The 27,833-nt window shown below is 37.8% G+C and overlaps 1 protein-coding gene across 3 annotated transcripts in view; it reads left to right on the top strand.

Moving 5' to 3' along the window:
* The first annotated feature begins 16,579 nt into the window (after positions 1-16,579).
* The window catches only part of Nrip1 (nuclear receptor interacting protein 1), an 84,233-nt gene continuing 72,979 nt past the window's right edge, over positions 16,580-27,833 (top strand). For 2 of the 3 annotated variants that reach the window (XM_076868180.2, XM_076868181.2), the window contains exon 1: positions 17,197-17,374. The gene's annotated coding sequence lies outside the window, so the exon portion shown is untranslated. Of the gene's footprint in view, positions 16,647-17,196; positions 17,375-27,833 lie in introns of those variants that run through there. The other variant, XM_076868182.2, reaches the window with a different exon arrangement.

Below are 27,833 nucleotides of genomic sequence, written 5' to 3' on the forward strand. Positions count from 1 at the left end.
GTTTCTCCTTCACTTTGTTTAGTGCCTGGGAAAACCAGTTCCAGGTCTTGGCAGGAATGTTGCTATTTGATGTAGTCCACGGTGCCTGGGCCTTGTCTTCAGGGTATTTCCAAACTCCTTCAGCATATCTAGGAAGTGTTCCAAGGTGCTGAAAAAATCGAGGGCAACCTGGGCTGAGGTTGGGCCTTCCAAGACCATGGACAGGACTACCATCAGAAACAAGGGTGACAGGAATGAGCCTTATGGTGGCTGGAGGGGCACTCTAGTTCTGTGATGGGATGGGTGGGGTGCCAGAGCATCACATTTTCCCACCAACAGGAATTGGTTCCCAGTGAGCTCATGGCACAAGTAGACCAATCAAAGCTAGTTATACAGATTTTGGAAAATTTCTGTTGAAATTTGAGGAATGAGATTAGCTCTTTTCTGCTGGACTAGGAATTTGGGGACTTTTAAGTTGGACCGTGTTTCGTCCATCTTGTCTCTGTGAATGAAGCTGAGAATGAAGCTAACATGATGAAGAGTTGGGTCTTGCCACATGTACCAGAGAGAAGTAAGAATTGCACAACTCTCTTTGAGATCTTGGTGAAATCAGCCCTACCTGAGCACATTCCTACTCCTGGACTTCTCAGTTACATAAGCTTATTAATGAAAAAAAAATTTTTTTCCCTCCTTTCAACCAGTTTTGATTGAGTTAGGACAGAGAAGAGTCCTATTAAATAGATTTTATTTACAGAAGGCACTGAGGGAAAGAAAGATGGTTTTGTTTTTATCTAACAAACTAGTAGATGCAGATAGGTTAGTGTCTTATGGAGGTAACTTGCCATTCGTTCCCAACACACAGCCTAGCTCTGTTAGGGACATGGGAAGCAGTCCTTTATATTGGGCAATAAATATTAGTGGTTTTACTTTCAACTTTATTTCTTTGGGATCTCTAAAAAATATCTGACACTGACTTATTTAAAATTGGGGGATAGGAAAATATTGACATGTAGAAGAATGCAGATTCTAGACTAATAAAAAGGTGAATGAAGTTGGGGTAGTGCAATGAAATGTGATAACAAAATTCCGTATAGAAGTGTGGGAAATGCCAAATTATTTCCACCCTTAATATTATTGAAATCTCTGTGCAGGCAGTGTAACTGATGCCTGGAAAACATGGTAAATTTCACTGTGACATTGAAACTTGCTGAACTGAAACACTTTGCTTCCATCACACTTTGAAATCACCGTCCTAGACTTGAACTCTTGGGAAAAGTTGAACAAGATCAAAAACTCTGAGTCACTTGTGTGATAACTCAATGCCAGGAAGCAATGACCTTTTCAGAAAAATGGGATGGTGACATCAGATTGCAATGGGTCACTAAGTATTGTTCAGGGTGGCAAGTTTTTGTGCACTATCCTGTAAGATGCTTCTTACATGAAATATGAGACCTCTAATTTTAACAATGTTATAAACAAACCTGTGCAATTAAGGCCTAGAACATGACTGGAAGCAGAGATAAGCTAATAAGATTATGAACCAACTAAATAGATCCTGAAGCCATACGATGACATCATGAAATTTTAGAAGATACAGCTGGCTTCTAGTGATATTTTTGCCGTTGAAAATATGTAGCATCTGGTGTTTCGCTTATCATTCTTTGCTGAAGTAGTCGTCATCTTAAGTTTCTTTTTATCATGTAGATGTGTTAAGTTTAAAAATAATGTTGGAAAATTTTGATAGAGCATGTCATCCAATTTCAAGTAAAAATAAGCAAAAATTAGTTACTGTTTCATTAACAAATTGTTTATAAGGATGGGCAGTACCCTGGGCCCTGGTTTTTGCGTTAACCAGCTTTGTGTCCTGGAAACACCATTAACCTAGAGAATGATTGCCACTTATCAAGTGTGCAACATTCAATCATTCATTCTTGTGTGTTCTCAGTATAATGAGGTAATACAATATATGGGTATAGAGCTCTGGCACTGGGTATAGGTTTCTTTGGCTCAAATTCCAATTTCACCAACTACTTGCTATGTAACTTTAAACAAGTTATTCAGTCTCTCAAGTTCAAGTTCACTTATCCATAAAATAGGAATAGTATTAATAATACTATTAAATTACACAATATTTATAAACTATTTTGCACATGTCTAATATATATAAAATAAACCCCAAGTAAATATTACTTGTTATTAGTCACTCACTTAACAAATGTTTATTGAAGTTTATATGAGTCCTGGAAACCATGTTAATCCCCAGGAATACTTGGCCAAAAGGAAAGAAATAGTCATTTAACAATTAACTGGAGTGTGGGATATTCTCTGACATTTTAATTGTTTGAGTTCCTGTTCCTCAACTAAATAGATTCATGGGAAATTATTTTTTCTAGTCAGGATGAGGACAGATTGATACAAGCAAATAATGTCAAAGAGTAAACTTTAGTAATGCCTCTATGACAGTATAGATAGATATAAACGTATATATATGTGTGTGTGTGTGTGTGTGTGTGTGCATATATATATTCTAAAGATACATAATTGCAATGCTATAATCCAAAAGTCTATTCTAGAAGTTGGCAGTGATGTGGAAGGAGACATGGAAATGTATTCTAGCATCTAAATATGTTCTTAATGCTGGGACCTAAACCAATGTCACTAACTGCTCCTCCGACTCCACTTCTCTTACATCTTCTTTGCTTGGTGTTCAACACTACTACCTCTACCATGGCCCATCGCATCTCCATTATGACACCTCAAATGTTGCCTTCATTATTTTAGCTTTTTCTGAATCTATCAAAGTCCCTGCTTTAGGAGTATAGCAAGTGTTCAAAGTTAGCCTCAGCAACTTAGCAAAGCTCTAAGCAACTTAGCAAGAACTTGTCTCAAAATAAAAAAAGGGCTGGGATGTGTCTCAGTGCTTAAGCACCCCTAGGTTCAATACCTGGTAGCAAAAAGAAAAAAGGAAAAAAAAATTTCCTGCCTTCTATGAGCTTACACTCCAACAAGACAAAGGGCATATTAAATGTGACCATATTTAAATCAATATGAACCGGACAAAGTTTAGGAGACATTATACAGAAAGGAAAATCTTATATAGAGATGTTATTTGCACTGACTCTCCAAGTAGAAAAGATCTTTAGAGACAAAGAATAAAAGGAAGACCATCTCAGGCTATGATAATGGCAAAAGCTACTAAATAAGGTCACCACTCTGCTCTTCTTTTAATAGTACAAAAACCTAAAAGCAATGAAGGCTTTCAACATGACACCCTAGCTGCTCTATCTTCTGGAAGGGCAGATGCAGGTCATTTTTTTTTTCATACTTGTTCATGTGAATGAAGCTTTAGTTTTACAGAGTGGCTGAGAAGCTGAAGGTATGGCTTTTTACTTTTGTGTTATTTGTGTATACTAGCTACTTTCCTAAGTTGTTGTGAATGTTGGATATTGGCAAAAAGGCACATTGTAATATGTGTGTGGGGGGGTATGCTATGTGTACATACATTCATACACTCAAATACATATACGTCATAAACTTTAAACAGTAGCTCGGAAATGAGAACCGATTTCTAAAATAGTCTAATTTTTTTTTTTTTTTTCAGGGAGGCACTGGGACTTGAACTCAGGGCTACTCGACTACTGAGCCACATCCCCAGAGCTATTTGTATTTTCTTTAGAGACAGTTATCACTGAGTTGTTTAACACCTTGCTTTTGCTGAGGCTGGCTTTGAACTCGCCATCCTTCTGCCTCAGCCTCTGAGTTGCTGGGATTATAGACATGTGCGTCTGTGCCCAGCTACAACAGTCTAATTTTTACAAAATAATAGCATATTGTGACAGTGTAGGTTATTTCTAATTTGTACCATTTGTTTTATTTTCCTCAGGGGCTCTCTATTAGCAAGCCACCTCCCCAATTCCTGTTTACTTTTTATCTTGAGACAGGGTCTTGCTAAATTTCCCAGACTGCTCTTGAATTTCTGATCCTCCTGCCTCGGCCTCCTAAGTAGCTGGGATTATAGGCTCTACTACTACTGTCTACTGGATTTATTTTGTTCCACATCCTAGAAGTATTGTGTTTGTATATGAACTATCACAGGTTAATTCGAAGAGCATTTGCACAGTATATGAACATTAATTACTGACGTTTTTGATGACTTGATTAATATCATTAATTGTCATTACTCATCTGAGTCATAGTGCCTTTGATCCAGAAGATATTTAGAAACAGGGCATATGGAATAGGACAATACAGGCTCATGGTATTTAGATATGCCAACCAGAAACCTTAAATACCGCGACAATGATGTCACTTATCTCTCTTCACCGGAGTAGAATACAACAACAGATCATGAGACATGAACACGCCCAGGTTTCAGCAGAGTCCATTACCATATTAGACTTAGTTGTGCTCAGTTAACTCTGAACACTCAAAATACAGGCAAATGATTCGCTGAGTGCACTTTATTTCCAAATGTTGTCCAAATTAAAGAAATTATTTTAGCAAATGTTTCATTAGTGTTTGACTTAACAGACAAACCACTGTTTTCCCTGTGAGCATGTTTTCATCAAAATGGAGAAAGAAACAGATGCTGTTTGATAGTTTTCAAATCTATACTAAAATTTCTCCCACCCTCAATGCATTTCAAGTCCTTTAAAGGTGATCTTAAGAATGTTTATACTTAAATTATATAGCTCAGTTCGCTTCAGAGCTTTCTTGCTATTTTATGTCAATTCTTTTTCACACATCATTCAAACAGGATTAAATCATACATGCTTTAAACATACAATGCGTTGAAGTAATAAGAGTCTTTTTTGGCTTCCTGGAAAGATTAATTAAATGTATCAGCTCTTTCCTGGAGAGAAAGAAGTAAATTTGGTTCTTTGATGCAGGATTGAGCTACTCCTTCCAAAATGGGCTGAGAAAAGTATTGATCACAGGTAAGCCAATCTTGAAATTAGAATGTCTTGTTCATATTATGTAATTGAGGAAATTTGAAAAAAAAATGGCTGGAAAGAAATAACCCCTCCATTGTCTCATAGAATGTCTCAAATTTCTGCTTTTCAATTCACTCCTTGTGAATTTTCTAAGGACTCTTCATAAGGACTCTAACATAATAACTTGCCAATTATTAGCAGGGATTAGTGTATCTGAACCATTGGTATATCTGTTAACCTATAAGAGAGCAAGCTTCTCAAAGAGTAAATGAAAACAAAGGTTTTAATTTGTTCAAGAAATAAAACAGTTGTAGCAAAGGTTCTTCTATAATATCCTGCATTGTTGCTCTGGTCAACTAAAAATAACTATATGGGTTGGGTTTTTTTTTTTTTTTTTTTTTTTTGTAAATTTGATAACAGGTGAAACAAGGTTCTAGTATCATAAAATGGTAAAATAAACTAGGATTAAAGAAAAAACATGAGAAAAGTTTGGTTTGGAAAACAAATAGCTGATTTCTGCCCCTGGGAGAAGATAACTATTATTTGATCTTAAAAAGCAGAAAATCTAGAAACATTTATTTAGATCATAGTTTGTGAAGTGTTATATTGCAGTTTTCAATAGGTAGGAAATTGAGAATTGCAATGTAAGCTCTTTGAATTTCTAAGACAAATAATGACAAGGATCATACATATCATGAAAGATACTTCATGGTAGAAAGAGGCTGGGTATAAGTAAAATGCTCCAGTATTAACAAGTAAAATTCCAGCTTTATACATTAACTTGTGTCTATCACTGGGGCAAGTTACTTACTTTGGGAACATTCAGCACTTCATTTGTAAAATGATAATCAATGTCTATCTATCTATCTTGCCGCAGTCTGGCTGGGCACAAAATAACTGAGCCACCACTCACCTTGTAGATTCAAACAGCAACTCTTTATTTTCGAACTGTCACCGGCACTTTACATGTACGTTCTGGGAAAATCCACCCTCCACCGGGCTCTGCATCCCAAATACTCTCTGAATCTTGCAAGAACTCAACGGGAACTCAGGGAGCGGGCGCCTAAGGCAGCAGGATACTCCCTATTCCCAGCAGGATCCACCTTAAACCTGGAACTGCCCTATTCCCAGCAGGATCCACACCCTAAACCTGGAACCGCCCTAAACCCTGATCCACCCTGGTCCTTGAGCAGGGTCACCTTTCTCAAACATTCATGCAATGTCACTGCAAATGACCTGGGTCCAAGGCAAGCCCATTTCCACAATGGAGAGTCCTCCCTCTAAGCAACATTGGGTAGGCTGACAAGGAAATTGCCATGCGTCATTCCTACTTGGCTATGGCTCTCAGCACTATCTATCTTACACTATTATATTGAGACTGAAGAGGCATAATGTACACAATGTGCACAATAACACTTTTGGAAGTATTATTTGATGTCCCTCTTTGATTCTATGTCACATGTTACTGACTTATCATTTGATTTTTTTTTTTTTTTTTGATGGTGGTACTAGGATTGAACCCAGAGGTACTCTATCACCAAGCTACATGCCCTTTTATTTTTTGAGGAAAGATTTCACTAAGTTGTCCAGTCTGTCCTACTTCAGTCTCTTGAGTGACTAAGATTATAGGAATGAGCCACCATGCCAGGCTAACATTTTATATTTTAACATCTTTGAAATGGAAATATATATTATCCTCACTGTCTGTTGGTGACATCTCATGTGCATCTACAAAACGTAACCAATGGAGCTCAGAGCTTGGAAAAATTAAAATTCCAGAAAGAACAACAGAGCACTATTAAGAAAGTCTCTACCAAGAGCATTTTTTTTTTGATGGCACAAAGAATACAATTATGTTTAAAAACAGTAGACATTGATGAGTAAGTAAAAAATGGTCCTTAGAAAACAAACTCCATGTGAAAATGTTTTAAGAATACCTTTAAGACTGTCTCTTACTTATATCGTCTTTTTACTTATACACCAGAGTGATATAAGATTAAAAATCTCTCTAAGAATAAGTTTAAGTGAACTTTTCAGTAATTATAAAAGTAGAATTATATGTGACAAGAAAATACTGTGTTATTGTTTAAATGATTGCAATCTCCTTTCTTAGGAGTCCATGAAAAAATTGGTGGTATGTTAGCAACAGAGAAAATTTGGTGCATAAATGTACAATGCTGTCATGAAGCCTCTGGGCATCTAAAAGAATATTGCACTAACAGTGAATTAGAAAAATGTATGTATTGATATTGATGGTAATGTTGGCACATTTCACAGCTTTGTCTAAGACTAATTTTGATACCATGGAAGAGACCATGGACATAACAACAACCACTACTACTAAAAACACCTGGAAAGTTCTGATGTGCATTAAGTCATTGGGATATTAGAAAATCAGGCTGTAAGCCATAGGAGGGATCTGAATCTGCTTCCTATTGATCAATACTATTCTAGCCCTATATATGAATACACTGAGAACCATGAAACTTCCTGGAAGGGTAATAACACCTGAAAATAGGATTTAATAACAAGATGTTATAATTTGTGTATGAAAACTAATCAGCAATGACCATAAGAAGAAGAGATGTGGGTGAACTCATCATTCGTGATTTTGTTCAAAAATCATTTCCTCCAAGGAAGAAATTTTTCCTAGAATTCCCAAAATGTGAATGATGCTTCCTTTCTCTCTAATACCCATCTTTACTATATCTTCGTTAAAAAAATCAAACAAAATATTAGCTATCTCTACTTGCAGGTTTTTTTTTAATTTGATATCAAGAGAACTTGACCTAGTGTTTTTAGTAGGCAATTAGTAAATAACTGGTGAAAGAATAGGCATGTTTAATGTATTTTGTATACAAAAGCATAAGCACTAATTTACAAGCTGTTTGTAAATAAGATTAATGATGCTGTTACAGTGTCACAGTTTTTAATTGATGTGGTGTAGAAGGTAATGACTGTACCCGAGACATTAGTTTATTGATCTCCCACACCCATCTTACCCTTCTAGTTTTACTGACCCTATTCACAGACTTGGGAATGTCATTCCTTTGTACTAAGTGAACTTTTCCTCACTTCCACTGGGATGACTGATGAGACCAATCTGGACACTTGCCCATAAAATAAGAATTCCATTGGCTGGGCAAGGATCAATCAAATTTTCTTTTTCAAGTACTAACCAATAAACAGGGTCTGAGTAAATAAAGAATCAAAGTGCATTATTGGTGGAGCACCAGGGTGAAAAGCTATGGTCTCCTAAGTACTGATGGGATGGCATTTCCTTCAGTTCCATGAGTTTTATACCTTAAAAATTATTATTTTTAAGTAAATTGGCATTAGCCTTACTTTCTTACAACCCAAAGAGCCTATTCCAAGAAAAAGTATATATTTTTTTGTATTCCAACAAGATCAATATGTAGTATACTGACTAACAGTGTTAGTCAACTTTCCAAGAGCTAGAATATAATGAAACAAGTTTAATGCAAAATTTACCCAAGTTTAATGGTCCTTAGATGAGTTATTTTTCATATTATAATCTAAAATAATACTTGCTTTGCTTTAAAACCTTAGATCTTCTTCCCTCTACTGGATACTTGACTTTGCATTCCCCCTTGATTTGACCCCATGTTTAGCTCCAAATAAAAATTTTCTCTTGCCATCAGACAGTCCTGATCCTCATATATACATACCAGCTCCACTATGGCTCCACACCATGGTTTACTCCTTAGGTCTCCCGTGGGGAAAGCTTGGAAGAATGGAATGCCCCTTATTAGAATAGAAAAGTATGGGCGTGAACTGAGCGGTTCATTTACCTGCAGGAGGGAATATATATCAAACATTCTTGAAATGTTATTAATGGCTTTAAAATATAAAGGTAAACCAAACAAACTGCAATAGCAACAACCCCCTCCACATACACAGAAAATAACAACAACAATAACAACAAAAAGAACAAAATGAATCCTAGATGAAAGGGGAAATATATTGTCAAACTATTTTATGTTATTTATTAATTTTAGTATAAATGTTTTCATGTCTTCTTCAAATTTTAGGATATTAATTAAAATGTAATTAAAACTCAGAAATAAACCTTTTGCCACTGTGACAGATACTGCAGAATGACATACTGAACAACTATCAAAGCTCTTCTTATCATGCTTTCCTGGTTCTTAGAGGCTGGCAAGCTGAATGTTACATACAATCCTCACACTTAGTTGAAACTAAGATTTTTTTCAGGGAAACTGATTTCCTTCAACCAGAGGCACATACATAAGACTGTGAGGCAGAATCTATAGTGTTCTTTGGCAAGTAAGATGGTTGAAGTTTTGGGTTCTATTGAGTTGTAATGCAAGTCTCAGTGTCTGTATCTTCATTAGTTCTAGGTGACACATGGTTGGTGGAGTTTCTACTGGACAGACCCTTTCTGTAGCTGGACTTTTCTCCTGTGTTTAGTACAAGCCTGATTGTTGGGTTTCAGCGAAGTTATGTATCTATGATGTTATAATAATCCCATTTCAGTTTTAAACTATCAAGAAGGAATTATGTTTCTTACGACCAAGAACCATGGTCAATGTAGTAACTGTATCAGAAATGGGATGCTTCATGGTACAAATACCACTGATTTAGTGGAAACAGTTGGGCAGAACATGATGAAGGTCCCACTTTTTATGAGGTAGGTAGTAAAATATTTAGGCTCTTACTTGCTTACCTTGAAAAACAGGCTGAAAGATGCTATAATGCTAAGGAAAATAGTAGAAAAAATTTGTAATGTTGATAGGTGGGAGTTCACATTTGCTATTTTCAGCAGAATTGTATGTGTTAGATGTACTCTTACTATCCTAGAAGCAGAGGTGGAAGGAAGCAAAGATTGGCAAAGGAAGGTATTCTTCCTGCTAACTATTCTGATGGAGAGTCCAGTGATTTGGGCCTTACAATGTTAAAAGTTATCTGCTCTGTACCTAAAATTGAAGACATTTTTGAGCTGTGGCCATGAAACTGCAGGCTTAGCAGGAGGTAAGACTCTTGCCTTGTCATAAAGCAGCAGTGATATTGCTGGCAGGAGGTGATAAATTGTATTGCCTCCCCGCGAAGCCTATTATTTCAGATGATCTCAAGGTAGCCACCATTAATTTCAGGGCCAGAAGGATGGGTGGAGTACAGAAACTATTAAACAAAAACTGAGAATCTGCAGGCTTTAAAACCATGTCTGGAAAGCCTTGCAACAATGGAAGCTTGTACATGGAATGAAATGGAAACAAATCAAGCTTGCTACATGCTTGAAGATATTGGCTTCTCTGAGAAATCTCAAACTTTGTCTGCAACAGTTGGTGATTGTTAAAACAATGCTGTGTTGCAATATTTCAAAATCCTTGAAGAAAGTTATCCTCTCCTGTGCCTACCTTCAATATATTTACTGAGTCAAACTGTCAAGTTGAACTTCCCAAGGGCAGATCCAAGAATGACAATGGGAAGGCAAAAAGAGAACATTGAAGAGAAAAAAAAATCAAGGTCTACCAGTTTGGTCAACCAAAGAAATTCATGCAATGCTAGGACAGAGAGTCCAGGCTGTTCCTGCTTAGTAGGTTTGATAATTATTATGAAATGGTGATTAGTTTCTCCCTTTCCCAAATGGACAGGTTTAATGTAATGATTCGGTTCCTTCTTCACAACTGAAAATCTAAATGTGCTCATGGCTGAAAAAAGGTAGTTCATTGGTTGCCAGTCTACAAGGAACCACAATCTGGGCCTCTTGGAGAGGACTGCATAGCACTCAGGAATCTTGGGCAATAGATTTGATGATATATTGGGAAGAGACTTAGATCTTCTTCACTTGGAGAGGGCAGTGAACCTCTTCCATGTACAAAAACATTGTGTGTTCATTTGAGAAACCAAAGAGGGAGGACAGAACACCAAATGCTAATAGTCTTTATTTTGTTTTGTTGGTAGGGGAGATTGAACTTAGGGGTGCTGTACCATTGTACCACATCTGGAGGCTTTTCTATTTTGAAACAGGGTTTTACTAAGTTGCTTAGGGACTCACTAAGGTTGCTGAGGCTGACTTTGAACTCAAGATCCTCTTGCCTCAGACTCCCAAGCTGCTGTGATTACAGGTGTGTGCCACCATGCCCAGCCTTTTCATATTCTTGATGGTATTCATTAAAGCTCAGATGCTTTATGTTTAAGTCCAGTATACCTATTTTTTTCTTTTTCCACTTGTTCTTTTGGTGTCATATCACAGAAGATTTTGCCCACAAGGTAATGAGGACTTACTGCTATATATTCTTCAAAGAGTTTTCTAGTTCTTATATTTGGATTTCTGCTCCATTTTGAGCAAATGTTTGTACATGGTAGGAAGGACTACAGTGGTTTTGTTCTTTTACATGCATGTAACCAGTTATCCCTGCATCATTTGTTATAAAGCCTACTCTTTCCCTATTGAATTGTATAGAAATTAGGGATTGTGAGTGCACAGTTCTGTGTGCTCAAGAATATGCATATGTGTACTGAGGGTAAAGATAATTTTGGCTTGATGTTGTGAAAAGATATGTAAAATTTTTATGTTTCTTAAACCAATCTAAAATAGGTATGTCAGTGTCTCTATTTTTCAGTCAAACAATTTCACAAATAGTAAACACATACATCATCTTTCTCTATAGCCGTCTTCTTCATGGAACTCTGAGTAATTTGGAAATGCAGACATGTATTTTGCTTTAGTTGAAGACTATCTGAAAATAATCTTCAAAAATTAACAAGATCATGCTTTTACTGAATTGATTCATAATATGTATATATGTTGTTGAAATCACACACCAAAAAAACTTTGATATTCATTTTCTATTTTTTTTTTTTTTTTTTTGTAGGGGTTGTGAATAGGGATTGAACTTAGGGGCACTCAACCACTGAGCCACATCCTCAGTCTTATTTGTATTTTATTTAGAGACAGGTTCTCACTGAGTTGCTTAGTGCATCACTTTTACTAAGGTTGACTGAATTCTCCCTCCTCCTGCCTCAGCCTCCTGAAGGGCTGGGATTACAGGCATCTGCCACTGTGCCCGGCTTGTATTCATTTTGACAAGACTACTTAATGAGAGCTACATGCCTCATTTCTACATAGAAGGTTAAGGTCCACGTAATATTTATGTTCAGAGGTTTGGACATGTTAAACTGATATGTCATCAGAATTGACAGATTTTCCTTGCTTCACTGGGATTTCTTGGCTTTTTGAACCCCTTAACCATTCTGGATATTTCCTTGTTCTGAGAAGGAATGAGAAGATATTTGCATTTCATTGAAGTATCTGGTTTTTTTAAAAACAGTTTGTTTGTTTGTTGTTTTTTTTTTTTTGCAACTTTCAACTGTTCATATGCAATCATTTTCAGACTTTTTTTTTTTTTTTTTTTTTTGAGATCTAGTTCTAGTTTTCAGGATTTGTTTTAGTGTGGAAATTGAGTGCCCTGGTTCTGCCAGTTCTTGGCATTCAAGTCCTGCTGAAAATAAAAAGGCTCCAATCTCATTAGGGGAAATTGCACAGTAACCTGCAGAGCATGTGTTTAAATATCTTCATTTTAGTTCCTTAGACCTGTCTCAGTACTGAGAGAGCTGCAGCATAGCCTTACTGCTATAGCTTCAGATAGGTGACTGCCTCAAACAAAGGCTGGGGTGGATTTTTGTTGTCCACAATAAGTGGCATGAAGGAATTAAAAAGCAATTCCCTGGGCTTCTACAACTCAAAAGATGCTCAACAGTAACTAGCATAGAGGTAGTTTTGTGTTTTAGGACTTTTTTTTTTTTTTTTTAAAGCTTATTCAACCCAAAATTTATAGCATTTTATTTCTGCCATAAAGACAGTTTACATTTACAGTCCACCACCAGAGTTAATAGAGATGGGAGTAGTTGTAACTACAGTATGGTTAATGAAGACACAGTACATAAAATGTAAACTTTGCTGATTCTCTAATTGGTATAAAAGCCTACATACAGCAGTAGGGCACTCGCCTAGCATGTGTGAGGCCCTGAGTTCGATCCTCAGCGCCACATTAAAAAAATAAATTAGTAAAATAAAGGTATTGTGTCCAATTACAACTAAAAAATAAATATTAAAAAAGTGGGCTTTTTAACATAGTATACTTAAACACTGGTAATGGACACCAAATTTACTTTATAACATTCAGGTTTCATTTTAAAAAAATTTTGACTATCCTATTTCAGATTTCATATATTCTTTATATTATTTGGAGCTGCACTACTCAATATGGTAGTCAGCAAGCACATGTAGCTTCTGAGTACTTGCATACTAGTCTAAATCAAGATGTTTTGAGTATAAAAGACACTGGATTTTGAAGATTTAGTCTTCTAAAGAATAAAATAATGTAAAATATCCAATTAACTATTTGTATGTTATAAACATATTGAAATATTTTGGCTATATTAATTAAAATACACTATTCAGATTAACACTACCTATTTCTTTGGACTTTATAAATGTGGCAATAAGAAAATTTTAAATAATGCATGTAGCTCATACTTGTGGTTCACTTTGTTTTTATTGAGCAGCACTACTCAAGAGACTAATGATAGCATAAGTATTATGGGGTTATTGGGGTTCCATTTGCATACAATCAATTATATACATCTTTTACCCTCAGGTGTCATGGTTCACTCTACAGTGTATAATGTGGGTTCAATCATTTTCAATGCATATTTTTATTTTCTCATACCTTTCTACTGTTCAATGGTCTATTTTCTGTCTAGAGAACCCCTTTCCCACTTTGTTTACTTGGCAAATTCTTACCTTTTAATAGCCAGCTAAAGTGTTATTTTCTCTATAAAATGTTTTCTGAATTCCTTCTCCCCACATCCATACTCCAAATAGCAATACCCTGTCCTCAGGGCTGACAGCATCTTGGCCAATATCTACTGAGTATCTCCTGTTAATGGGATATATGGTTGGAGATATCCAAAAGTGAATAAGAGAGAAATGGACCCTGTGCCTGTACTACTCACATTTTAGACTGGGATGGGATACTGACAAGTAAATACAGTTTCAAATGGTAAGGAAAATGCCATACAGGAGAGATTTAGAAAACATATCCAAAGTGTATCTTTCTCAGACTCTTTGTGACAGACATACTGAACCTGAACTACATAGCATCTGATCTCACAGAAACCACAGGCTTATAACAGTACTCACATATTTAAGTATACAAACTGAATGGCATCTTTTTCACATCACAAATAGTTTAAATGGGAGTTGGTTTCACATACAAACTACTCTCTAGGCATTATTATATTACATATATGTCTAAATATCTTTGCAGTGATTTTCTTAGGCTGGAAATTTAGGCATTGATTTTTATTTTTTTTTTTAAAAAAACACACAAGAACAAAACAGTCTCTACACAATTAACATGATTAAATTAAGATGAATTCTGCAAGGGGTATACAATTTACTTAACACTAATGTACTATCAAAAAGAGCTCAGAATTTCAATGATTGTATTTCTGAGAGGTTGAGAAGATAAATTAATAAGTGAGCAGCTTTGGTAAGCCATCTAACATATGGCAGTGGATTTTAACACTAATGTTGGAAGGCAGTACCAATACTTGGCTTGGTGGGCAATCTCAATGATCCAAAAGTAGGTTAAGAGACAAGAATGCTCTTAAAATCAACATTTGAGAGTCCACAAATAGTCATCCCAATGTCTATGCACCAAGCAAGGTGCATGCACCTTGCTCTTTGGTGAGCACTTCATTCCCTTACATGGAATCCATTCATTTTACTTTAGATAGAATGTGTCAAGTGAGGCTATCTGTATTATCAGAGTAGAAGCTGCCAATGCTAAATGCAACAATATTGTTAACAGAGAAAGGACAGCAGATTGTCAGTCAAGGGGTGGAGATGGGGAAGAACTACAAAAGGCAAAGATCATCAGTAAGTTACAGCATCTTGGAGTTCTTTAGTGCAGCAATTTATAGCTTATATACCGCCTGGGAAAGTCTTTCACACTTGGGAAGAAGCCTGATATAAAATAGGAAATCAAAGTATTTCTTGAGTTCACGATAGACTTTTAATGAAATTAACACTAATTTTTCAAGAAAATGCTAAATAAAATCCAATACACTGTGTAAGAAAATGTTAACATTTATAATATATCCTTGTATAACGGTTAAGCTTTTTTTTTTTTTTTTTTTTTTTTTAAAGTTTGAGATCCCCATCCCACAGGGCCGAGTTCTAATAATGCTGATCATTTAATTGGACTAGTTTGATTTTTATCAATCCTAAATAAATGACACACTATAGAACAGCAGCCTTTACTAATCTGCCTTAAGCAGATTTTGAACTGTGATATATGCAAATATGCTATTATATGAGGTTTAAACTATATTAGATGGCAACAGATTGCATAGTTGAATCACTAGGGTGATGTAAAAAGTGTTTAAAAATGTGCCATCACTATTAAGTAAACTACACCTACCATGTGCCCAGTACTGTGCTAGCTAAGCTAAATTTATGAAGAATCAATTTGAAAAACTGCTTTCATGATTGAGAAAGCATTCCAAAAATCATTCATATTTGTAAAGGTTAAGTGAAATGTTTAATGCACAATACAACCATTACATAACAGGCATAGAATACAGTTTTATGACTGGATAATTTTTGTTTTTTAAGGGCACTAGCAACTCTTATTTCCGAATGCTACCAAATGCTTAGGGATATGAACACACACTCCATTAAGAATGGAGCGCCTCATCCACTCGTTTGTCTCATCTAGTGTTTTAACACAGGCATGCCATTTCAGAGTTTGGGGTGAGACTAAGCCTTACTTTATCGTTTTTGTGTCAAGCAAAAACAATTTCGGCAACGGAACTCATTTCCCCGGGTAATTTTTTTCGTGGCGAGCTACCAAATGCTAGATGTTAGAGTCAAAAAGAAACCTGACATCTGGGAGGTGTTGGGGGGTGGTGTTAATAGTTCTACTTAGATGTTTGGGGGGCGCTGAGGATACGATTTTTAAAACTGCAAATACAAGGAGAAGAGGAAATTATGGTTTCTTAAGATTCTCTCCTCCCTCCACTTTCTCGCTTCACCAATCCGTAGCCCCCTACCCCCCCCCCCCGCCCCAATTTAGAGGCGGGTTCAGCGAGATCAGGCTGCAGGAAACCTAGAGGCTTCTTCGCAGCGCAGAAGCCCCGGCCTCGTGATGTAATTGTTATTTCTTACTCGGATACCCAACCGAGGAGAGCTGCTGAAAAGTAGCAGCCCTGTTCCTTTTGCCTTGTCTAGTTGGGTAAGATCCTTCCCGGGGATGGTGTAGATTGGCTGGCGGACTCCGCTGGAGGTTTCGCAGTGACAAAGCAGCAGAAGATAAACCCTGCTCCTGGGTCCTACGTCCGTCCAGGGAGGTTGAGCGGGCGCTCCTCAGGTCTCCTTCCTAGTTTTCCTCTCCGAGTACTCCACATTTTTTTTTACTGGGTGCCTACCCGGTGCTGTACGTGGGGACAGAGTGACCTAGCGTTATAGTGCCCGTGTACCCCAAGATTAAAGCAGGACACAGATTACAAGAAGAGGGATTTTTGTGGTGGGTGAAAGGGAGCCAAGAGAACGCGTGCTGTGGGGTGAAATGGGAGGAGGGAGACACTTAAGGCGCCAGCACCCAGGCGGGGAGGGATCCTGGAGCGTCTAGGGAGCCCAGATCCCGTGCCGAGCTCCAAACGCGTGCCTTTGGGCTTTGGGTAAGGAGAACGATCGCTGGCCCCCAGGGAGGAGCTGTCCAGGCGGCTGGACAGAGCCAGGACCCAAAGAGGACGGCTCGGGCGCGCCAAGCACCCACCTCTCCCGGCCAACGCGGTCCCCTCGCTGCCTTTGGGCCCTGAAACCACGGCCAGCCATCCGTGGGGCGGGCGAGAAAGAAGAGGGAGAAAAAAAAAAAACAGAACAGAAGGGGTTCCCCAGCTCACGAGAGCTGCTTGGACCCGAGAGGCTTCCTCCGGCCTGGGTGACAATGGGAGGGAGGGGAAAAAAAGGGTTAAGAAACTTGGCTGAAGAGCTGAATGGCGTGGAGCGGCGAGGGGAGGGACTGGGCCGCGGCGGACTCGGCGGCGGAGGGAGGAGCGCGGCTGCGGGCGGGCGGCGAGCGAGGCGCTCAAAGTCAGCCTCGCAGACATTGCAGCAGAGCCCCGAACTCGGGAGGCGGCGGCGGCGGCGGAGGAGGAGGAGGAGAAGGAGGAGAAGGAGGAGGAGGAGGAGGAGGCGGCGGCGGCTGCGAAGGCGGAGGGACGACCCGGCCCCACACCCGCCCGCCCGCGCGCACCCGCCAGTGGCCTCGCGTCCGCCGCTGCGCTCGGTAGCGCAGCTAGTCGGAGGGAAGAGCTAGCCGGGCGGCGGGGAAGGACGGGGCGGCGGGGCGCCTTCGTGGAGTGAGCCTGACGGAGCCGGAGGCTTGGAGCCGCGGCGGCCTCGGGTGAGTGGCGACCGCGACCGGGGGGGAGTCGGAGGAGCGGCCGCCGGCGCGGCCGGAAACGGCCTCGGAGCGCGGCCCGCGGCGGCGCTGGCGTTGGCCGGCAGGGCCGCGGGGGCGTCGGGGCGGCGAGGGCAGCGCGGCCCGCGAGGGGACCGGACGCTGGCGGCGGGGAGGTCTCGGCGGCGGCGAGGAATCGTTGGCGGGGAAATCCCGCCTCTCCTCCCGGGTCCTAATCACCCCGGGAACTCGGGGTCCGGGCGGCGGCGCCGCAAGTTGTAGAGTTAGCCCTGGGTTCGCCTGCCCGTGCGTGCCAGCCCTGGGCGGAGGGGCCACCGCCGAGTGTCGTTTGCGCCGTGCGCGGGGACGACTCGGGTGGCCGCGCCACCGGTCTGGGGTCGCGCCCCGCTCTGCTGTCCCTTTGGCCCCAAGTCCGGGCGCTTCTCGCCGCGCGGCTGCCGATCCTGCTGCCCAGCAGCGTCCTGGGTGGCGCCGGGCACAGCTCCCCGCCTTTCGCTCGGGTGCCTCCCTGCCCTGTGCCAGCCGATTCCCGGCCAGAAAAAGTGAATAGGAAAAGGGACATCGCTCTCAGCCTCAGAGCCGGCCTGCCGGCACTTGCTCGTCGCCTCCTGAGGGTGAGGCTCCCTGGACCCGAGGCCTCGGCCCTCGTTCTACCCTGGAGCCAGGAACCGGCTCGCGTGTAGGGTGAGCCCGGTGGAAGTCCGGGAGGCTGCTTCTCTCTCTCCGGTGTCCTCGCTACTATTTGAGTATTGTAGTTTTAGGAAGGGTTTTATGGAAATATGGTACAGACTTTCCATCCTTTCCAAAGTAGTTCTTAAATTTTAATCAAGAGTTGGTGTCCAGTCTGAAGGAACAAAGGAATCAACTGTTTTAGAGGCGGACAAGCTGGGAGTCTGTGACACATGTTGATCTCTGAAGCATTTCATGAGTTTCTATGTTCTATAACATCAGTTATTTAATTGCATGCCGAAGGTAGTTAGAAAAAATAAAAGCAGAATTGCAAATGCTTATACGTTAAAAAAGTTTTTAATGGGACGTTTTATTTTGGGAAAAATTAAGACTTAGGTTCAAGAACTTTTAACTTGGTGGAACTTGGGTTGACGATTGTCTCCTGTAGTGTAAATAATTAAGTGTGGGATTGTGAGGGAAAAACTAGAGTAAGAGAGGCTATCTATACGTATCCAAAGTAAAAATAATTATGGGGTTACATACACCTATGCTGAATATACTTTCTATTTCTTGGGGGAACTTGTGAAGCCAGGGGCTTTGCTAATTCATTATTTATGAATTGCACTGAACCTGCTTATTAGTGAATCATGGGTTTAGCAAGTGGGTGGCATCTTCCAGATGAGATTATTCAATGTTTAATCATCAGTTGCTACCTTTGTTGAAGAGACAGTGAAATGAGTAGACTTTTTAAACAAATGGTGCTTCATCTGACTGGCCCCTAAATAGGAGTTGCTGCCTAGAGCTTGTTGAAATGTTTCAACTTCCAAGTCAGCTCTGGTTTTGCCCAGAGGATTTGGTAATGTCCATAGGGTTTATATGTTTTTAGGGAGTAGTGGCTACATCACCAATAGTTAACTTTCTCTGTTTGGACTTAGTTCCTGGAGACAAAGAAGGAGAATCAATCAATGAAGCAGCTACTACCCTTCAGGCTATAGGATTGGTTACTTGAAGCTGTTTCATACTTTGGTGAAGAAATACTGCTTTCCAAATTTACCCTTAGAAGTGCCCTAGATGTGTGTCCATGCAGGTCTATATTTTTTAAAAAGGATTTTTCCTTGTTGTTTTTACACAAATGAGTTCTTACGGTGCCTTTGATGTAGCTGAAAGTCAGACTTAATGCCTATAGGAACACATGACTGACTTAAAACCACTTCTTACATGCATCTTCAAACTCTGTAGAACTTGCATTTTCCTAATTTAAACATCCTAAAACATGTGAGTTCACAATAAAGACATGTGTAGAAGAGGCTAAAGGCCCCTCTGTCTCGTGCAGATAGAAGAGCAAAACAACGTGATAAAAAAATAACCTATACCACCACCTAGAGTCTGTTTGTTAGTTTATTGCTCCTGAAGTTTGTTTAAATTGACACATCTCTTGTGGTCTGATATAGTAAAAAAATGATTAGGAAGTGCAGGCTTTCAAAAGGCCATCCAAGAGAACAATTATTTAAGTGATAAATAGCAAGTGCCAATTTGAATTATCCATGCCACCTTTAGAATAGAAAAGTGTGACATACCAAGTTGAATGGGCTATTCTCCAAAAGATATTAATTCAAAAGAATTTAAAACGGAATTTTCAGCTTGTGCTTCAAGGTAGCTCTGACTGCTCAAAAGATTTTCTGTGTTGTTATCAGATATTCAAGAAATCTTACAAATTAAATGCCAGTAGGTCTTTCTGAAATCCAGGTAGAACAAAAGCTATGATAAAAATACAGGGGAGCGTTACAGCTACAGATATTCTGGAAACTCATAAGGTTAGAGAGAATGTAAGCTATAAAGAGTTATGGTTCAGAGATTTAAGAGTGAAATCTGTGTTAAATACAGCAGTTATCTATTTTGCTGGTAGTTGATGTGTATTTAAGCAACCCGCTAAATGGAAGACCTCTGGGAGGCAGTTTTGTTGCCCGAGTGTCCAAGGAGGAAGTAATGTTCCTCCTTTAGAGTGTAGTCTCAGAGAAAGATGGCCTCCAAAATCTTTAATTAAATGCCAGTTGAACAGAGAGAACTAGAGCACTGTATTAATTCTGTCAAACATCACTATTTTAGAACATTGAGGACAACTAAAAATGAATTAAGTCATCTCTGAAAGCAGAGTTTTATGAAAGGTGACAGATGAGGCAAAATATGTCAATCTAATGGAACAAATAGGAAGATAAGGAGATATGCCATTCCTTGGCTTGCTAGAAAAATGAGTGGGAAGAAGTTTATTATTATTGATCGTGTCGATTCCATGCATACTGGCCCTAAAAAAGGCCATGATGGACAAGTAATTTTAAATTATAGTGGCATAGGATATATGAACTTAAAGGGATTAGTTTTCTAATTTTAAAACATAAAGATTATTTTGAGTGTTCTGGAAAGAATAATAATTTTGTGTATCAAGTTAAAAGATAATTCTGTTCAAATTAAGTTTAAAACATCTAATTTTTATCAAGAAAATTGTTTAAATTGCGATAGGGTTAGTTTTGCTTTTTAGACTTTAGATTGTTTGACACAGCTTTAAAGTGTAGGTTCATAGTGAAGAGTTTGGTTTCTTTTACCCCTTCCCTCTTCCACCTTCCCTTAAACAACTTCTTTGGATGTTTTCTTCTCTTCTTTGAAAATTGCCTTAGTTTGTAGCTTTGCTTTTTGTCTGTGGTGGAGTGAAGTTTCTTACTCATGTGTTTTTTTCATCTGCCTTTTGAGGTGATTGATACACAATCAAGAGTGGATTTTGTTTTTTAAAATAACGATTTACTTTTGTCTGGGTAATGACCAAGGAAAAAGTATTTGCTATTCTTAGTAAAGACCTGTGTACTTATTTCTTCCAACTGGAGAAATGTTTTTATTTAAAAAAAAATCTTGACTACTATGGAAAAGATAAAGAAAACATTTTCAACAGACTACAATAGGGTAGATCTCAGGATGTTGGAATTTTAGTCTGGTTTGAATCGTTCAGGTTTCATTTCCTAAAATTGCAGTCCTTTCAGGAGACAGTAGGGATGGGAGAGGAGCAAACTCATTCAGTAGGATTTAGATAACACCACAATCAGAAATATAATACTAGGATGGTCACCAAGACTTTAGAAGGTGAAAACCAGGAGTGTCAGATGATGAAGCCTACAGAGCAATAGAATGGAGCTGAGGATTATGTCGAGAGGTTGGACTGAACAAAAAGTAAATGGAGGAGAGAGATCTTGTTTCCCTATCCTGTTTGCATCTGATGCTGAAGCGGGGACATGAATTGCTGATGGTAATGGATTCCTGCTTATGGGGCCAGCAATAGTATATAAATAATGGTCGTTTGAGGGAGAGAAACAAGTACCCCACTAGTGCATAGCACACTCTATTTTCAAATATCTCAAGTACATCCAACATAGAGGATAAAAAATGGGTACCACAATGAAACCAGGAGTTGGAAAAGATGAATCAATATTAGATCACCTTTTCTTTGATCTGTTCTTTTAAGATCTGTAGTTTTCCAGGGATCTTTGTCAACATGGAAAACAGTGGTAGTGCGGAGGTTTGGGTAGTAAACTGGATAATTCTTTTATGGGACCTCTGATAGAGATAATTTGATAAACAACTACAGAAAGATCCTTTCTTTAAGAACATTATCTTATTATTCAAGGTAGGGGGAAAAATTGAGACCTAAGAGACCCGTGGTCTTATTGCGTTTTCTTGAAAATATTTATATCGCTGTATACCTATTTTTTTCTTACTTGAAATTAAATTTTCAATTTGATGGATACTGAAATATGTAGAGTTTTAAAGATTGGAAGTTTATTTAGAAGTACACTTTCATTTCATTTTGCTACAGCTATGAAAGTTAGTTTTAAGTTTTCTTTCAGGCCCTGAGAGGAGTAGTAGAAAGTTACATTAATTTCTAAAACTTGTTAATAGTAAATACTCAAGTCATAGAACCTTGAAATTCAAATAGAACTAATGCTTTCTTGCAAATATTACAAGTAAAGTATTACGGAACTTGTGGTATTATGGGTTATCAATACAATTGAAACATAATTTGCCTTAAATTCATAAAACAGAAGAAAAAATTTTAAAGTGTGATAATATCTTACAATTGCATTAGAATGTTGTTAAAATCAATACCTTGAATTATGCAAAGGATATTTAGCCTAGAACTTTAGCAGTAATATAATAAGAAATAGATTGAAAAATTTTTAAAGTTGGCAACTCAAAAATGGAGGGAAAAAATTACTCACTGGGGTTATGAAAAACTGGTCCCCACTATATCCTTAGTAGTCTTAAATTAAAAAAAAAAAAAAAAAAACTGTGCCAGGTTTTAAGATGGTGTGTTCTTGAAGATGATAGTATAGATAATTATTTGTTAAATAAATTAAGATTCATCTTATTTGTTTGGTTAAAATGATTTTTAGAAGAACATCAGCATATGTTGAAACTTGACTAGAAAAATGATTATGACATTTGTCCATTCATTTATTCTACCTCTCTCCTTCCTACCCTTACTTCTACTCTCAGTTAACAGAGTTGGGGGGAAAGGGTTTTGTTAAGACACTGGGAAATAGAAATAAATGCTTCTTTTACAGTATTAATAGTTGTATTTGAAACTACAAGCTTACCATGGTTCACTGTCCCCAGAAAATTTTTAATTTCTTATTTCTCAGGGAATAAAAGCTCTGAATTAACATCCATCTTACCTCTTTAACTTTTGTGTTATTTAGCAAAAATACCTTTAAGGATAAAAGGAAGAGATCCTTATTTGCCTTATATTCTGTGTGACTAAGCCTAGGGTTTCAAGAAATATTAAACTAGAAACCTGCTAGGAATTTGAGTCACCAGCTTAAGATACCACTGGGACAGAACAACTCTGATTGACCTGATGCTGGTGTTTATCCAGAGCTTTGGGGGAAAGGAGTCTCTCACCCTTGGACTTCTAATTAAGAAAGTCATTTCTCAGTCACCTGTTAAATGGTAGTCAGGGCTACTCCTTATTTTCAAACCCGGAATTTTCTTCTCCAGCAAGGGATTGAGGGCAACTCAGGAACTAAGGAGTTTAGAACTTATGTTGTTAGTAGTTTGTGTTGGTTATTTTACTTTATATTCTAACTGGCTGTGTGAGGGAACTAGATAAAGGCTGGTGATTAGCTGTAGACAGTAAGAGAATAGCTTAGTTAAGTCACATAGTGGCTAAACTAGCTTATGGTTAAATGCTTTTAATTGTTGAATTTGCCTAAACATGTTCCATGTTTCTTCATTAAAAAAGCCAGATAACAATGTAACATGGCAGTAGTAAGATAGGAAGTTATATGAGAATAGTATTGTAATGTTGTGGTTGTTTAAGGACCCAGTATGGTTGGATTCTGGCACATCATGGGGCACTACTAAAATTTGAGAATCAGAAGTTCAGAATAAAAATGGGACTTCTGTCTTGAGAAATCTTTCTAGAAATTGAGAGATGAAATGTTTAAGAGATGGTAACTGGATGGTGAAAAGCACACTTCCTTAAGTTTTTTTCATTCATGAATTTATGAGTTCATAGTAAATCTATAATAGAGGGGTAGACTTACACATTGGGGGAAAAATTAAGGGAAAGAGGGAGGGAGGACAGAAGAAAGTGGAGGATATTAAGAAAACTTTTTTGGAAATATATGAAACACTCCCAATGTGAAGTTAGAAATATTCTCAGAGGGAATTAATCCCTGTTGCAGTTTTTTCCCCTAAAGGGAATATTTGCACAATGGGTCATGTAGGCTCAGGTTTGATCATTGAAAAACATTTTAAATATAATTGTTTGTGGGCTGGGATTGGGGTTCAGTGGTATAGCACTTGCCTAGCATGTGTTAGGCACTGCGTTCAATTCTCAGCACCACATATAAAATAAATAAATAAATAAATAAAGGTTCATTGACAACTAAATATATATATATATATATATATATATATATATATATACATATATATATATATATATATATATATATAGATAGATAGTTACTTGTGTTTTGTTATTTCATGATTCTTTTCCTAGTTTAGGTTCTGCTACAAAATCAACATATACATAAAAAGAAAGTCTTTTTATCTCTTTGGGTAATAAATAACATCTGTAGAACGAGAGGGGTAGTTTCCTAGTATCATTTTCTCTAGCTTATAGATAAACCCATTCTGAAAGATCCCAGAGTAACTTGCCGGAGGTCACACAGCTACTTTCATTAATTTGATTTTCTATGAGAATATGCCATCCTTTGAAAAAAGCAGTTCACCAACTGATTTTCAGGAAGTCATTAAAAAACTTTGCTTCCCACCTGATAGCCACAAAACTCAGGCATCCCATCCAAGCTTCCCTGCCTGGATTCTCAAAGACCGATTTCACTGGGAAGGCACCTTTTTGCCAATTGATGATTCAGCAGCATTTTAGTTAGTTCTAGCAGAGAGCTGTCCTGTCTCCTGTGCCTGTGTGTCACTAGAGGAAAACATGGCCACTAAGGGCAGCTGTATGGATGTTTTTTCCTTCATTGCTGGCTCTTATAAGGTATACTACAAAATTATTGCAGTGTTCTTTAAGGCAGTGAAAGCAACTATGTTTCTTGATATAATTCATTAAAGTAGCTTGCTGTGGTCTTAATTCAGGTGTTCCCAAGGCTAATTAGGTTTGTCCACTTCAAGAAACAGCAATTCAGAGCCATAGCTCTTCTGTTGAAAAGGTACAACTCTTGACTTTTACCATTGTCAGCATGATTATTTTTTATTGCCCTGTCTTCACCTATAATAATTTTGTTAAAAACTATGCTATCCTAATAAACCAGTCTATACTACAAAGAAGAAATCAATAGTGCATTTGTGAATAGTGAAAGGAAGCACAAATAGAAAACTGAGGAGTAGTTGGCTTTCTTTGGGGAATAGACCGTGATGAGGAAGGAGACATTTGAGTTTAAGGAGGTTAGTGGCACATACTGTATTTTTAAGTACACACCAGGTATGTGTTTTTATTGTTGAGGCCATGAGAAGTGGAGTTATAAACCTCCCCACCTCTTTTTATTTGCCTCATTTAAAATTTATGGAATTTAGAACCCCAAAACCACTCTATTGGAGTGGTTCCCCAGACCTTGAAAAATACAAATTGAAACTATATTGTAGACACAAGTTGAATAAGCAGGTGCACATAAGTAATATTTTCTAGTATGCTTTATATTTTGATTTGGCAAGTGCATTTTGGAAAAAAGAAGGATTCATATGAAAGCTGCATAGGAAATGTTTTGCTTCTATCTTTTATTAAGAGAATATATTATATTTTTGCCAAATAAGAGAGATACTGTCCAAGTGAACAATATAGGGAAAAAGTCTTCTGTTTCAGATATGTATTTAAATGTGTATTTATATTAATTCCCTAGCCAGTACATGCCTTTTTAAAAAAAATTTAAATACGTGATGCCAAACATAAGGGTTGAAATGAGAATTTTAATTTACTATCTATCTGGTTCTTTCCCAGTGTCTGTCTGGTTGTTTATTATTAAGGCACAACCAAGGTTGTGCATAGTTCTCTTGGAAAGCTGCTCTCTGGTAATACTTGGTAGATCTGGATCAATGTCACATTTTCTTTATTTCCTTAAAAAAAAAAAAACCCTTGAACTTATTTTGCTTGAACTTTCATAAATTGAAATAATTTTATAGAATCTTTTGAATTTTTCCAGTTGGAAGAGAAGTTAACAAAAGCTCTGCGTCTATGAATTTAAGCATACTTGTCTTAGAGGAATCCTGTCCCACTTCCTTATTATCAAACAAGTCATTTTATAGAGCCATCTTGCTTATGGAAAAGTGCCCTTAGTATATATTATAAATCAAATAGTGCTAAAATGCTAAAAAGTTCTTAGAACTTAATGCACCATTTTTTCCCTCTTGATCCTCCTTTCTCTATTTTTGTTTCCTTTTTACCCTGTTTTCCCTTAATTTTATAATTTATCACCTGTCTTTTTAAATTTTTTTTTAATTGCCAGGGGAATTCATGTGATATAACTAGGTGAATGATTCATTATTTTCCAATAGTTTTTGTTATTGTTGTTAATCTAAAATTTCCCAAACAATAATTATATGCATTTTACAAAGGAGAAAATTAAGTCGTTGAGCTAAACAATTGGGTAGACCCAGAATGGGAAGTCAAATCTTGATTGATTTCATATTTGTTTATTTTGGTTAAGGCTGATTTAGAAAGAAAGGTTTGTGTACCAGGTGTCAAGGAATGGTTAATAACCTTTCTGGTGGATCCAGCAGTAAATTCAAGTTAAGCCCGGGGCAGGAACTGTAATAATTGAATTGGTACTGAGTCTTGAGAAGGGGGGTGAGAAGGAGCCTACTACATCACCCCTGTTCTGGTACCTAATTTTCTTCTTCAGGTCTCAAGAAGTCTTAGGATTCATTTCATAATTCTGGTACCTAGAACTGCGATATAATTTCTAGGCTGAGAATTTTAAAGGGGAATTTTATAGTATAGGTGTGTATATGAATTCTGTTATGTGTTCTGTACATTATCAGTTCTATTTTGAAAGCAGTGGGGGAACTTCCCATTTATAGATTAATTCAGTCAGGCACTTACAGATTATTGGAGTGACCAGAACACTTGCAGCCAACTCTACTTATTACTGACAAGTAATTTTCTAAAACTATCAATGGAGAACTTGGTTCTTTTGGTTCAGTTGATAACATAATGCCTGCATTATCTTGTGGAAAGGTATCAATAAGATGAGGGGACACCACTATGTAGCACAGTGGCGGTAATGTGCCTCGAACCAAGTGTACCTGGGTCCACACCCCCAGGAAGAGAGCAAAAGGAAGGCAACCTAACTGCAGCCATTTGTATGGGCTACAGACTGGTCATGTGCCTGACCTTGGTGAAGCAAAATGACAGGAATATTATTGCTCATGGGGCAGTGGGCAAGAATTTAGAGGCTTACTACAGTCTCCAATCCTCTTAACAAGATCATGTTTTTCTCTCAGCTTCATGTGCTCCCTGATTGTAACAGTTACAGTTGTATGTTTGATTTCCACAGTAGACTGTAAGCTTGGTGAATAGGAGCTTATTCAGCAGTGTAGTGTCAGTGCCCAGTGCCTAGTGGGTACAAGGCTGTCTATAAACATTTGTTGAATTGAACTGTACCAATCCTAATTATTGGTAAAATCTGGCTCAGGGCTAGATCTTTTATATATTTTTATATAATAGCTATTGTTGTTATGTGCAACTTACAAAGGAGCTCTTCTACATTTTTCTTTAGTCTATTTAAATTAATACTTCCAAAAGGAATAATAATGCTTCCTTAAAATTTATCATTGTCTTTCCAGTCATTAAATTTTGAGGAAAAAAGTGAAACTGTTGGTAACATTATAATTAATTGGCACTTGAAATCATTTGTCTTAAAATAAATTTCTTCAAAAGTAAACCAATTATATTAGATAATATGTTTAGCACAATCTTTAGAGGCAATATTAATTGATTTTTTTTTTCTTTTTGGGTAAGAAAATGAAACAAAACATTTCAGAGTCTTCCAAAAAGTTTCCTCAGTTTCACAAGTACCTATTAGCTTGATTCATTTAATTGCATTGGATTTGACCACTTGGGAAGGTGGGTGGAGACATCTTAAAATTCTGTCTAGAATTAATTTTGGTGTTCAGTAACCTTAGAAATTAGAGGGTATCAAGAAGAAGTTAGCTTTCTGTTTTGTGAAGACAAAGATTTTCACTAAACATTACCTTATGTGTTTTT

This window comes from Callospermophilus lateralis, chromosome 10 (genome assembly GCF_048772815.1).
Source record: "Callospermophilus lateralis isolate mCalLat2 chromosome 10, mCalLat2.hap1, whole genome shotgun sequence".
Taxonomy (NCBI): domain Eukaryota; kingdom Metazoa; phylum Chordata; class Mammalia; order Rodentia; family Sciuridae; genus Callospermophilus; species Callospermophilus lateralis.